At 34.2% G+C, this 14,849-nt stretch overlaps 1 long non-coding RNA gene across 1 annotated transcript in view; it reads right to left on the bottom strand.

Moving 5' to 3' along the window:
- LOC107974089 (uncharacterized) overlaps positions 1–1,347 on the bottom strand; it is a 40,670-nt gene extending 39,323 nt beyond the window's left edge. The window contains exon 1 of the long non-coding RNA XR_001716636.2: positions 1,197–1,347. This is a non-coding gene — a long non-coding RNA (uncharacterized LOC107974089). The remainder of the gene's footprint in view (positions 1–1,196) is intronic.
- Positions 1,348–14,849: the final 13,502 nt, after the last annotated feature.

Genomic DNA, 14,849 nt, shown 5'->3' with positions numbered 1-14,849 from the left:
AAAAATACAATATAAAAGATAAATAATGGTACACAGGTACAGAGCGCTCACCATGAATGGAGCTTGCAGGACTGGAAGTTGTTCTGGGTGAGTCAGTGAGTGAAGAATTTGGAGGCCTAAGACATTATAGTACACTACTGTAGGCTTTATCCATTCTTATTCTTTATTATTCTTAGGCTTCACTTTATTTTTTAAAAATATTCTTTCTTCAATAATAAATTAATCTTATTTACTATACCATTTTTACTTTATAAACTTTTAAATTTGTTTAACTTCTCTGATTCATTTGTAATAACACTTCTTAAAACACAAACACATTGTACAGTGGTCCAAAAGTATTCTTTCTTTACATTCTTATTTTATAATTTTTTTCTATCTTTAAAGTTTATTTTTGTTTTTACTTTTTAAACTTTTTGTTAAAAATGAAGACACAAACACAAACATTAACTTAGGCCTACACAGTGTCAGGATCACCAATATCACTGTCTTCCACCCTCCATATCTTGACCCACTGGAGGGTCTTCAGGAGCAGTAACTGGTGTGGAGCTGTCATCTCCTATGATAACAACACCTTCTTCTGGAATACCCGCGAAAGATCAGCCTGAGGCTGTTTTACAGTAACTTTTTTTTTTTCTAAGTAGAAGTACAACTCTAAAAACAACAATTAAAATCATAGTATAGTAAATACATAAGCCAATAACCTAGTCATTTATTATCATTATCAGGTATCATAATTGTGTGTACTATATTTTCATATTACTCACAGTAGGTTTGTTTATACCAGCATCACCACAAACATGAGTAATGTGCTAAAATTTTATGACAGGGAGAATGTCATTAGGTGACAGGAATTTTTAAGGTTTATTATAATAAGACCACCATCATATACGTGGTCTGTCATTTACCAAAATGTCATTATGTGGTGCGTGACTGTACTATCACATCACAGTCAATATTGAAATCTTGACTGTTACTTTCATTTTGCCTTGTTATCTTGATTGCCTACTATGACACCTGGCAGCTCAGCTCTCTCCAGCTGAGCTTGTCAGCTCCTGACAAAAGGAAGAAACTTGTGACAGTAAATTTTAAGTGTCAGGTGCACTGGATTACAGGATATCCAGATAGTTGATAAGGCATTATTTCTGAGTATGCCTGTGAGGGTGTCAGTGGCCTGAATAAGGAAGATCTGCCCTCACCCAATGGGAGCAGGTATCATCCAATCAGCTGAGCACCTGTATACAATAAAAAGGCAGAGACAATGTGAAATAGTTTGCTCTCTGTCTTCCGGAGCTGGGATACCATTTTTCTCTGCCCTTGGATATTAGAACTCAATGTTCTCCAGACTTCGGATTCTGGAACTTGCACCAGCAATCCGTCAGGTTCTCAGGCCTCTGACCTCATACTGAGAGTTACTCTGTAAGCTCCGTTGGTTCTGATGCCTTTGGACTTTGATTAATAGTTACACCACCAGTTTCACTGCAAGTTTCTCCAGCTTGCAGATGGCCTATTGTGGAACTTTTCAGCCTTTATAATCATCAGATGAGTCAATTCACCTAATAAATCTTCTATCTATCATCCATCTATCTATTCATCTATTGTTTCTGTCTGTCTCTGGGGAACTCTGATTAATACAGAACTGATAAATCAGAATCTAGAAAGTGTGGAGTTCTGATTGAAAATAATCCTGTGAGTAATAATGGGTGTCAATACTCTAGGCTCAGGCAGAAGTTATGGCAATGCCAGATGGATTTATTGGCTGTCTAGGAGGCAGATTCTGTATGATTTGTCCACTGATGATGTGAGGGCATGTTAAGTCATGAAGAATCATCAAGATTGACGTTTTGATTTATTTCTGGGGAGATTTGGTGGCTTTTGTTTTTCACTCACATAATAAGTAGAATCAGAGATGAATGCGAGAGAGGGGAGAAAGACAGAGAGAGATAGGATGGGGGAAAGAGAAATAGGCTAGCTATTTAGAATAATCAGGGAGATTTTAGAAATAATTTTGATATCTATGGTAATTAAATCATGGCAGTGTTTAATTCAAGGAAAAATGTGTAGAAAGAAAAGAGAAATAAGAAAATAACTCTGGACATACCAATATTTGAGGCCGTGGCCTAAAGTGTACAGCTGGTGAAGTACACTAAAGGTGAAGTGGTAGAAGGAACATTTATTGATTAATTTTTGCCTCACGTAGTTTTAGTCTCACCATATAAGTCTTTCCAGTTCCCCAAGTTCTTTCCTACTTCAGGGTCTGTGAAAAAGTTTATTTCTCTACTTAGAGAATTCTTACTTCCTGTGTCTCCCTACATCTGCTCTGCTATCTGCTATTCACTTACTGGCTTGAATTTAAAAATTTCTTCCTCCCTAAGATGAGTAGAAAAAAATCAGGAGGGTGGAACTAGACAAGCTGTGTTCAAATACCAGCTGTCTCACCTAATAACTCCATGAATTGGAAATCTCTTAACCTCTCTGCACTTCAGCCTCCTCATCTGTAAAATACATAATGAGGATTAAATACTGAGAGCATACAGAACAGTGCTGGTCCAGAGCAAGTGCTCAATCAACATTAGCAATTGTTATGTCACTGTGTTGCTCTCTTAGCATCCTGTCCCTTTTCTACAGGAGCTCTGAAAGCTTGTAAGAAGGATCCTGACTGTCTTCTCACTTCTGTGTCTCCAGGGCTTAGCACAGAGTGGGCACTTAGTAAATGTGGCCCTTTGGGTGTTTTTTTTTCTTTAGTTTACACTTGTGTAGGAATCTTCATCATCACTGAAAATGTCAAATGCCCAAAGAATATAGCCCATGAATCTGGTTATACCTGGTTTTATCTGATTAACTCCTTCACTCAAAAAGGACTATAACACATATCTCCAAGCTCAGTTATTTTTCTAATGGTTTCCAAGCCCAGAATTTCCCTTTTTTTATACTGCAACATTTCTTCTGATTCATTGGCAGCACTTTCTCCTTTTAGTATAATTTAGCTGAATCTCCTACTGTTCTAGATTGTTGATGTACATTACATCCTCTGGTTTAAGGAATATTTTTAACAGTGACTTCCAACTCTTAATTTAATTTCTTCAGAGGCAAATCTTACTTTTATTTTTTCTGGAGTGCACTTAATTCTGTTGCATTTATGTATGTAAGTATGTATTTATGTAGTTTGCTAGTTTTCATCTTATTTTTTCTTATTAGTTGTCAGATGTATTGTTATTATAACCTACGTTATCCCTGTCTTTTTCTCTTCTTTTACAGAGACAATATTCTCTTGCATCTCACTTTGGATTATTATGCAGATATTGCATAAGTTTTTTTTTGGTCTTTTTTAATTGAGTAAGTCACATATAAAGTACAATTTTTTCTCACTTGATGTAGGGTTAGTTACTTCCTATCTTTTTTCCTTTTTCCTTCCTTCTTTTTTGTTTTGTCTATTTTTTCTTGATTGAAGATTGAGTTATCCAAGCCTACATGACAAGTCATGATTTACCTTTATATTTGTTTAAAGATTTCACATATGGCACCATTTTTTGCCACTAAGTCTTAAACTCAGAAAACACTCTGAGACACTTGGATAATTTCTAGATAAAGCTGTTGCTCAATGAATGCCACTTTTAAAATTCAAAATATATTCTAATTTCTGCAGTAGGCCAAAGGAATAATAAGTGTGGGGCCAGAGGCACTTTCTATGGAGTATTGACTAAGAGAACAAGAATGAAATTGAAAGACGGGGAAGCTATCAGTGAAAATACACTGTTCCTGGGCCCAAAACTAACTGGATATATGGATGCAAGCAAAATCTTTGGCCAAGGTAACTTTCTGCCTTTCCTCACACACTCTAGAGACTTGTAGCTCTCTCACAGGCCATTTATCTTCTCAATAATTGTTTCCTTTATGGTGCTATCTCCCCAGCCATATATCTTGATGATGGCAGACAGGTCCAAGTAACCTGATAAATTACAGATAGCAGTCTAGTCAATGAATGGCCTAGACCCCAAAATTTATTTTACCATGCCTGCAATAAAATGACTGATAAATACAAATAAGGAAGCCTGAAACTGTCTTATGACACAAGAGGGAGGTACCAGTTGAGGTACATAATCTGCTGGATGAGAACCAAAACTACATGGTTCACAGGATAGGTGATCACAAATTGGGGGAAAAAAGACAAATCAAATATATATTTTGTAAATAAAAATCATCATATGTACACTTGTTTACATAATGTTAAGACATAACTTAATGACAACACACATTGATTAACCTAAAATGTAGGATTTCATGACCAATAATGCACTAAAATTTTAAAATTAAAAATAAAACCTCTGATCAAATGTATAAATTAACTCCATAAAACAACAAAACAAAGAGCAGAATTAGTCACTAAACAACTATGCAATTTAGCATGTCAGCTAAATGGAGATGTGGGGAATAAACAATGAGCCTGCAACTGAAAACTTTATTTTTATTTTATTATTTTCCTGCGTGGCTTCTATAACTGTTAATTTTTATCACCCTCAAGTCTAGGGCTAATTCACTTCGCCTGAATAACCCCAATTTATTACATATTTAGAACCTGGAAAGGAAGACTATTTTCTTTCTTACAAAATAATGCCATTTAATTGTATCTGGGAACTATCACTGTAAAGCTGCCTGGAAAAGCCTGAACATACGCTGGCCTTCTATTCAAGCATCACTAAGTAGAGTGATCAGTCATAGACTCAGTTCACTTTTGTTCTCATAACCCAGTTTATATTATTAACTGTCCCACATATCAGTACTAATTCTCTATGCATCACAAGTCTACAGTGGCCACATTTAATGGCTCAGATTGGAAGGACTTGAATTCCATTTAACGTGCATTTATTAAAAATACCAGGCTTTGCTCAAGGGTATATGGGTACCATAATAACACTCTTTTGATATTAGGACTTTTCTAATTCTTGATTGACAAATTATATAGTTCAATGATGCCTTATTCCTTATCCTATTGATAACCATGTAAGATGTGGCCCTCAAGGTATCAGTAATAATAACACTATCTTACTCAGAAAAAAAATGGCAATTTGACAAACAATATATACATTTCATAGAAATTTCAGAATTTAGGTCTACATGACTGTATAGATTATCTTAATCTGAGTCAAAATATAATAAAAATCCTAGTATCTGCCACTATAAAATAAGTTAACATAAGATAAGGAGTCCATAGGGCTAGAAAATAAATCCAAAAAAGAACATCCACTATTTTAAATTTAGTAAATATTTACTGGACATCTAATATGAGATCACTTAATGATATCTTCTAAGTACTGAATAGTAGTTTTAAACATTTACTGCCTTCATAGATGTTATATTCAATAGTTCATAAATCAGAGTCAATTTAGACCTTGCAAATGTTCCTATGACAATTAGCCTTGAAATCTTATCATCATCAAGGTTTGTATCACTATTTTATTATGTTCATACTGTTGTCAGACCAGTTAGTTATCTGCACATTTATTTTACCTTGCAGAATGGCCTATAGTAGGATTTAGTCAGCCTTTGGAAGCCCAGGCCCATTATGAGATTGGAAATAATAATAGATGCATGTGTCAGTGAATTTGTGGATTTCCTGCCTAAACAAGAGCAACTTATTATTATTATTTTTATTTGACTATCACCCTTCACAAGGCTACTTGTCACAGGTTCATTTGCAAGGTCTAAATTGACTCTAATTCATGTAGTATTGACTATAACACCTAAGAGGGCAGTAACTTTTCATAACTACTCAGTACTTACAAAAAAGCAGAACAATCTGAAAATCAACAATTCTACTTACATTACTCAGAAAATTGAGGTCACAGGGAAGACCACCATAATGAAAACTGCAAAGAGAAGCAAATACAGATAATCAAAGCTTACTGGGAGCAGAATCTTCTTGTTGAGTCAGCATGGAATTGGAATACATGAAATTTAATTGACCAAGTACCAGAGACTAAGAGTGGACTAGATGAAAAAATAACCCCCCAGGAGGCTGAGCCTTCAGAGAGTCTCCACATTTTTGTGAGCTTTACCTGCAGTATCAAGTTCTCAGAGTGAAGATCAGAGAAAATTCCCCTCATGCTTCCTTCAAGGGGTGGGAAAAAGTTACCATTTGAAATAAACCCAGAACAGTCTATCTCTTTAACAAAATCCTGCTATTTTACCAGAGCTAAGCAATGTGCACTTAACCAAAGCCTAAGCTATGTGTAGAAAAGGAAGTACCCAACGCAAATACCTTCTAGCCTTTAAAGTGGGGAAAGAGAAATACCCAACTCCAATTGCCTCTTAGCTGAGGATTGGGGAAGAGAGTAAGCTGACAAGTACTAATAAATATCACAGCTCAGGGGCACAAGCTCACAGAGCCTAAGACCTAATCATAAAATTATAGAACAGTGCCCATCCCCATACATCTTACTATCATATCAGTAGGGCTTCTGTATAGTAATAAGGGATTATAGCTGAAAATAACTGCAAGGCTCAGACTTTATAGGAAGGAGTCTCTAGGGAAACCCAAAGCATGGTTTGGCTCTGTGCCCCCACTCAAATCTCATGTAGAATTGTAATTCCCAATGTTGGGGGAGGGACCTTGTGGGTGGTGATTGAATTGTGAGGGCAGATCTCCCTTTTGCTATTCTCATGATTGTGAGTTTGTTCTCACGAGATCTGGCTGTATACAAGTGTGTAGCACTTCCCCCTTTGTGCTTGCTCTCTCTCTGTCTCATTCTCTCTCTCTCACTTCACCATGTGAAGAAGGTACTTGCTTCCCCTTCACCCTTCTATGATTGTTGTTTCCTGAGGTCTCCCCAACCATGCTTCCTGTACAGCCTGTGGAACTGTGAGTCAATTAAACCTCTTTTCTTCATAAATTACCCAGTCTCAGATAGTTCTTTCTAGCAGTGTGACAACAGACTAACACTGCACCTTAGGAGGCAAAACAAGGATATCATAGATAATAGTAGTTACTGACACCTACCTCTAGAGGATACTTGGACAATTTCAGGATGCCAAATCTTATTCATTTTTTGCAATTGCCATGTGGGCCTGTATCATTAAAGTTGTATAAAGATTTAGGGTCTTCTGCCTACATACATTTTACAGATATATTTTTGGATTAGGGACATTCAATGATTAATATTTTTAAAAAGTATTTCTATCCCAACTAGGAGCTAATCTGAAATATTACTTGTTTGTGTCTCTCTGTGTGTGGTGTGTGAATGTATTTTTCCATTGTCGTCATTAGTAAACTGTATGGATTTTAGAAAAAAATTTTGGTCATGATATGGGAAACACCATTACTGAGGCTTCTTTTTCCAAAAACTTATTTTCTAAGCACATACCTATACGTAAATACAATGCTCACTCAAATCACTTATCTGAATTTTTTATTGTAACCTACCATGAAGAAGTGTGTTAGTTTTCTGCTGCTGCACAAAAAAAAGAATCCAAAACATTGTGGCTTCAAACAACACATAATTATCTCACAGTTTTCAAAACTCAGAAGTCTGAACGGGTCTTAGCTAGGTCCTCTGCAATCAAGGAATCATCTGGAGCCAGAGTCTCAAGTGAGGATTTGGATTCTTTTCCAAGATCACTGACTGTTGACAGAATTTATTTTCCCATAGTTCCTCTCAGATTCTAGTAGCCTTCTGCCTCTCCACTTTATAGGAAGATGCAATTTTCTTTTTCAAGACCAGCAACAGAGTGCCTCCTCAGTCTGTTAATATAGTTTTATATAATATAACATGATAATGGGGGTGGCATTCCATTCCCTTTGCCATGTAATGTAACATAAACAAATAAGTGATAACCCATCTCCTTTGCAATCTTCTATTAATTAGAAGCAAGTGCTTCTTCCACTCAAATGAAGGAAATTTAAAGGTCATGAACATGGGATAACCTGAGAGTGTGTCAGGTTGACAGGAAGACAGAGTTGTGCTGAGCCAAGTTAATGACTAGAAAATTAAGAAAAAAAAATCAAAGCACTTGCATGGATTTTAGCAGAACACAGAGTATCCACAACATACTATCCAATATGTCTAGTTTGCAGTAAATATTTCCTTGAGACATGCATTAAAATATGAAAGTTATATTCAAAATAAAGCACTCAGTTGAAACTAACCTGAGATTAAATTGAACTTGGACTTAACTGACTAAAGAGAAATAAGAGCCAAATGCAATGAGTGACAAAGGAGTTGATTCTGGGCAGGAAAATAAAATAGTTGTAAAGGACAACAAATAAAATTTTAATAATGTATTACAGATTACATAATAACACGCTATTAATATTTTTATTTTAATAATTACACTGCAGCTATATAATAGAATTCAATTGTTCTCAGTAACTTAACACTGGAGTACTTAAGATAAAGAAGTATGATATCGTAATTTACTCTCAAATGGCTCAACAAGAAAATTATGTATATCCATATATCTATGTCTCTGTCTTTACGTCTCTATCTATCTGTCTATCTATCTATCTATCTATCTATCTATCTATCTATCTAAAGAAGAGGGCAAGAAAAAGAGAGGAGGGATGATGATAAAGTGAATATGCTAAATTATAGCAACACATGAGTCTTAATTAAGGATATGCAACATTTCCTTAAAACATTATTACAATTCCTCTGCAAATTTGAAATTATGTGATTATAAAATTTTATATTTTTAAATATTTGTTATATTTAATTGATATTTAATCTTTTTTTTTTTTTTTTTTTGAGATGGACTTTCACTCTTGTTGCCCAGGCTGGAGTGCAATGGCGCCATCTCAGCTCATTGCAACCTCTGCCTCCTGGGTTCAAGTGATTCTCCTGCCTCAGTCCTCCGAGTAGCAGGGATTACAGGCATGTGCCACCATGCCCGGCTAATTTTGTGTTTTTAGTAGAGACGGGGTTTCTCCCTGTTGGTCAGGCTGGTCTCGAACTCCTGACCTCAGGTGATCCACCCTCCTGGACCTCCCAAAGTGCTGAGATTACAGGTGTTAGTTAGTCACTGCGCCTGGACAATATTTAATCTTCTATATTTCGCTTTTTAAAAATATATAGTATATAAATTGAAAATTAAAATACATATAATATTGAAAGATGAAACAGAGACTGGAAAAAATATTATAAAAGTAAACTCTAGGTGTTGTGATGACAGGTAGTTATTTATGTTTTTTCCCTTTAATTTTATACAGTTTCTACTATATGCACATGTACATATGCAAAACTGCAAGTTAAAGAACATGTAATGTTGAAATGTTAGTAGACTCAAATTAACATATGTGATATTTTTCCTCCTGAAGCTCCTACAATAAAGTTACATTTTCATTTATAACACAACTATATACTGATAATTTTTTAAAGTGAAAAATAATTCATTGAATTATATTAGCTTCATTATTTTACCAAAAATATGTAAAACTCCTTTGGGTTCCTTGAGTAACTTTAAAAATTTTACGTACAGGGAAAATATTATATTTTATAGTAAATTAAATGAGGAAAATAAATATTTGGAAATAGAGAAAATATAAAATGCATATTTTAATTATATTTACATATTTTAAAATTTTCTGGGTATCTCACAGTTTAATTAGAAATTGATAATTTTATATGAATAAAAAACAATAATGAGTTAAAAAGGACATCATGGAAGAAGAGTACATGAGTTTGTATTTTCAAAGAAAAATAGTGGATGAAATTTTGTTAGAAGAAATATTTAAGTTAATTTTCTAATAATTATATGGAAAATTTCCAAATATTGTAAGTTTCATAGCAAATATCAAGATTACTTTGCAAATATTTTTGTTAGTATAATATAAAATGTGAAAATGTGGAAAGATTGGCATTAGATCATTTCTGGTTGTCCTGAAACATGGACTTGAATATATATAGTATTGGTAGTCTTGAACTAGCTACTTCAAGTGGGCTGAATTTTAGTTTCTGGACCCATGTCAGATTGTATTCAATTAAACTCATTTCAGATTCATATGCCATATTCCATTTGAGGAAAAGTAGAGATTGTACTTGAAATTGCACCAAAGTCTAAAAGGCAATGTCAGTTTTACACATATCAGTTTTTACTGTCCTTCTTGAAATAAAAGCCATGGCATTATTTTGTCTACCAAGTAAATGCTTACAGACAAGTATGTTCATTAAAGCTAGACTGCCCAAAATCAACAAGTACATGAGTATTGGGGCCTACATAATGCAATGAGAATCATTCTAAATGATTCAATTTAAATTAAAATTATCCCCTAACATGGGATCTATATTTTATTATGTGATTGTGGCTGAAGCAATTGACATTGGAAAAAACCTAGTTAAATTAAGTTATTCAACTCAGAGACATATCCAAAAAGGAAACGAAAGAAAATACTTGAAAACTCTACTCTACCTCACTCTTTAACTCATTCATTTCTCATGAACAAATATGTGTTGACTTTTACTAGGATTTGTAATAGGCTGAATGAAGGCACTTTATGAACAAATCTGTCCTAGAATGAACATTAATCTATGACAATTTTAAATGCTCAAAATTTACAAATATATACATGGATGATTTGATGTGAATAGATAGATATCTCCTGGAATGCTGAAATAATGTGTTAATTATGAAGATAGACTCTTAGTGTATTTCTGTCTAGTGCACAGGACGTATCATGAATCAGTAATGAATGAATTGGTTTTATAATTCTGGGTACAATATGAGAAGAAGGACACTCAGTATTAGAGTTGAATTTTAGATTTAGCAAAAATGAAGTGGCTCATGAATTTGAATAAATCTTCAATGGTCGCAGTACTTTAGAAAATAATCTGCCACCTCACAACTTTAAGTTCACCAGCTGACAGGTCTAAACAAAATAAGGTTTTGTCTAAAAAATGTATTTTCTTATGTTAAATGTTCTTTGATAATTTTTTTGCTTTTATAGAAGCTTAATTTGTTTCACTGTTATTTCATTATTTCAGTGCATAGTTATGTTTTAGAAAAACCATATCACTAGTCATTTCAAATTAGAGAACTTCTATATCTAAATATATGTCATCAAAAAAACCTTTATGGTTATTTGATATGTTTACAGATTCTATTACATATGCTTCAGTGTTTTCCTTTTTGAAACAAAAAAGCATGGAGCAATATAAAATTTATCTTGCCCACCAAATATTTGTATAATGTACCAAAATAAAATAATGAATAAAAAGATAATTCTGAATGTTGAAGCACAGAGGGGTGAAAAGAACCTAACATCTGTTATCAAACTATATGAAATCATAAATGTGAATATGCTATTATTTCTCAAAAAGAAAAATGTTGAGTATCCACAGTTGATCTTTCTTCTCTCTCTGTCCTATTCCTGCCTTTGTCAGAGAAAACATTCTTTTCTCATATACTCAGTCCCCATTTATCATGAACGTTAGCTATCTTTTATATCTTTTATTCTGCTGACAGGAAAAAATGAAAATATAACTTCTATTTATCTGCAGGCTAACATTACTGATCGTACTTCATATGTAGTAATGATCAGTTTACTGCCTCATAAAACCAAAAATAATTAACTTCTAAAAGTATAGAATGGACAGATGACTCCAGGCAAAATTAAAATGATTTGTGCATATACGGAATATTAAATTACTTCATAAAATATTTAACCATAATTTGTTTAAAAAAAGAAAGAAACATCAAGGCCAATGTCTTAGCTTGTGTTGCAGCTGGGAAGCAGAACCTGGAATCAATACTAGTATTCAGATAGTTTATTTTGGGACATGACACCAAAGGAAGTGAATTACAAGTATAAAAGAGGCAAGCAGATAAAGGCAATACAAGGCTATACAATTAAGGTGATCTCCACTGTAAACATTTGGCACTTGATGTTCCTGGAACCCCCTGGGTTTTGCTGTATAGAAAGAAAATCAAAATTGTCCTTTGAAGGGAGGAAAAAAGTGACCATTTCCCCCCACACCCCATTCCCAGTGGACAAGAGTTGCTCTAGAGTGTTCTAACACTGTCACTTCCAGGTTGTCTAATTCTCCCACGCATCCTGCATAGGTTCATTTGAAAAGCCTTGTAGCAAAAGTGAGGCAATAGGTGTTGTGGCTAAGGAGAGTGAGAGGTCAGAATGCCAGGTTATACCTATATCAATCTGGTTGACTGAGCAATGGCTGCAGGTGCACAAGAATATGTTAGGCAGATACACAACTACTAAAAGAGAACTAAAGTATTGCATTCCTAAATTAGAACTTGGATTTTAATTAAATATAGAGGAATGGTTATATAATTTTAGCCAAGCTCTTTGTTCCTGCCATGATATTTGATTTGTCATATAGTCTCCTGCAGAATATAAAGTGAATGAAATCTTTCAATGTCTATGCTGCCATAATGGCATATGTTTTTGTTATCTCTAACTTGATTGGTTTTCGTTAGACAGAATCAGACTGAATTTCTGAAATGTATAATCCCCAGTAAATAAAGATATTTATTCATAGGCTGGAATGATATTCAAAGGATTCCTAGGTGGCTATGATATATGGCTAAGTGACTTTTGGTTCATTTACATCCCTAAAAATTCATTTACAGGCCAACCTCACAAGTATTGCAGGTTGGGTTCCAGACCACTGCAATAAAGTGAATATTGCAATAAAACGAGTCACACTATATTTTTTGTTCCCTAGTTCATATAAAAATTATGTTTATACTATAGTGTAGTCTATTAGGTGTGCAGTAGCATCATGTCTTAAAAACTAATGCACATACTTTAATTTAAAAATATTGCTAAAATTTGTAACAAAGTGAGCACATGCTGTTGGAAAAATGGCTTCAATAGACTTGCTTGATGCAGGATTGTCACAAACCTTCAATGTATAAAAACCACATTATCTGCAAAGGGTAATAAAGCAAAACTTAATAAAATGAGGTATGTCTGTACTCACGAATAAGTTAGCATCCTTACAGTATTGAAAAAAACAAGTCTTTAAGTACAAATTCATACCGATTTTTTTTCTGTGTTCCAATACTTTACTCCATAACTTTTTTTAAATGAAGGAAATACACTATTAGAAAATAAACTGTGGAAAAGTGAATTCAATTGATTCATTTTCAAACTATTGCCACAAGTGGAAAGTTTATTTAAAGGCTTACCAACATCCAATTTATGGATCAATAAAGTCATTTTCAAATACGAAGGGAATATCTCGCCTGTATGATCACAATTTTCTCTAAGTCCTACATGGTGCATATCCAGTCTACTTCTCTTGGTATAGTCAGCAAGTGCAGGCGACCCTCTCTGTCTGTGGGTTCCGCATCTGCAGATTCAACGAAATGCAGATGGAAAATATGTTTAAAAATACGATAAAAATCACAATACAACATTAAAACTAATACAAATTTTAAATCAATACAGTATAACAGCTATTTACATAGTATTTACATGTGATTAGAAATTATAACTAATCTAGAGATGACTTAAGGTAGGTGGCAGAATGTGCATGAGCTATATGCAAATACTACCCTATTTTAAATAAGGACCTTAGCATCAGGGGATTTTGGTATCCACAGTTGTTCTGGAACTAATAGCTGGTGGATGCTGAGGAACAATTGTTAATATTAAATTGTTACTTACTTTTCTATGTGTAAGAGTTATCTCTTCAACAAGATTAATATTTCCTCAAAAATAGGCATTTTTAAAATTCTTAATATACCTAACACCCAAAATGATCTCTGTGAATAGTAAATGACCAATAAATGTCTTATTTATTTATTTAATTTTTTATTATATTTTAAGTTCTGAGATACATGTGCAAAACATGCAGATTTGTTACATAGGTATACGTGTGCCATGGGGTTTGCTGCACCAATCAACCTGTCATCTACATTAGGTATTTCTCCTAATGCTATCCGTCCCCCTGCCCCCAACTCCCTGACAGACCCTGGTGTGTGATGTTCCCCTACCTGTGTCCATGTGTTCTCATTGTTCAACTCCCACTTATGAGTGAGAACATGTGGTGTTTGGATTTCTGTTCTTGTGTTAGTTTGCTGAGAATGATGGTTTTCAGCTTCATCCATGTCCTTGCAAAGGACATGAACTCATCCTTTTTTATGGCTGCATTGTATTCCATGGTGTGCCACATTTTCTTTATCCAGTCTATAATTGATGAGCATATGGATTGGTTCCAAGTCTTTGCTATTGTGAACAGTGCTGCAATAAACATACTTGTGCATGAGTCTTTATAGTAGAATAATTTATCATCTGTTGGGTAAATACCCAATAATAGGATTGCTGGGTCAAATGGTATTACTGGTCCTAGATCCTTGAGGAATTGCCACATTGTCTTCCACCATGGTTGAACTAATTCACACTCCCATCAACAGTATAAAAGCATTCTTATTTCTCCATATCCTCTCAAGCATCTGTTGTTTTCTGACTTTTTAATGATCGTCATTCTAACTGCCATGAGATGACGTCTCACTGTGGTTTTGATTTGCGTTTCCTTAATGACCTGTGATGATGAGCATTTTTTCATGTTTTTTGGCCGCATACATGTCTTCTTTTGAGAAGCGTCTATTCATATCCTTTGCCCACTTTTTGATGGTTTTTTTTTTTCTTGTAAATTTGTTTAAGTTCTTTGTGGATTCTGGATATTAGCCCTCTGTCAGATGGATGGATTGCAAAAACTTTTCCCCATTCTGTAAGTTGCCTGTTCACTCTGATGATAGTTTTTTTTTTTTTTTTTTTTTTTTTTTGCTGTGCAGAAGCTCTTTAGTTTAATTAGATCCCATTTGTCTATTTTGTCTTTTGTTGTCATTGCTTTTGGTGTTTTAGTCATGAAGTCTTTGCCAATGCCTATGTCCTG

The sequence above is a fragment of the Pan troglodytes genome, chromosome 3 (genome assembly GCF_028858775.2).
Source record: "Pan troglodytes isolate AG18354 chromosome 3, NHGRI_mPanTro3-v2.0_pri, whole genome shotgun sequence".
In the NCBI taxonomy this organism is placed as follows: Eukaryota; Metazoa; Chordata; class Mammalia; order Primates; family Hominidae; genus Pan; species Pan troglodytes.
This window is presented reverse-complemented; position numbering and strand designations above follow the sequence as displayed.